Genomic DNA, 824 nt, shown 5'->3' on the forward strand with positions numbered 1-824 from the left:
CAAAAGGTAACTATGTGAAGTGATGGATGTGTTAATTAATTTGATTGTGGTAATCATTTCACAATGTATCCATATACATTAAATCATTACATTGTATAACTTTAAAAAAATCGCATTGTACAAACTAAATACATGTAATTTTTATTCATTTAAATGAAGCTGGGGGGAAAAAAAAGAATCACCTAAGGAGGAGTATATTTTCTAAATGCCAGTTCCCGGACCCCACTCATACCTGAGATATGAGTGCAGTAGATCTGAGAGTAGTCCCTGAAAACTGCATTTTAAATAAGCCCTCAGATCATTCAGGTGGTAGGAAGTCTTAAGGGCTACACTTTAATAAATGATGATCTAGGCCTAGAAAAACTCTTATGTATAGGCGTTTGTTTTCACTTGAGAAAGTTGAGCAATTTACTCCCTGGAAATGTTTGACCTACCAAGTGGTGAATAGCACAGAGGTTAAGAGTGGGGCTCTGGAGTGGGCTTCCTAGGTTCAAAGCCCACCTCTGTCTGTTATTACCCATGAAGCCTTAGACAGGTTACTTAATCTCTAAATCATGTGTGTAAGAGGGGGTAAGAACGAATGAGCTAACACTTACAGAACTCAAATAGTACCAGTAAGCATTAGATAAACATCCATTATCATTCTGTCCAGATCAATAAAGACTGAGGGGAATATTGCAAACCATGAACAAAGAGAGTTACTTCAAAGAGCTTTTCATTTAAAGCTTGCACATCTCCAAATACTTCAAATGGTAGAGGGGAATATAACCACTTTGTGTATGCCCAGTTTCCTACATTCCTAATTTCTTTGCCCTGTTTTAAAT

Source organism: Rhinolophus ferrumequinum, chromosome 16, assembly GCF_004115265.2.
Source record: "Rhinolophus ferrumequinum isolate MPI-CBG mRhiFer1 chromosome 16, mRhiFer1_v1.p, whole genome shotgun sequence".
In the NCBI taxonomy this organism is placed as follows: domain Eukaryota; kingdom Metazoa; phylum Chordata; class Mammalia; order Chiroptera; family Rhinolophidae; genus Rhinolophus; species Rhinolophus ferrumequinum.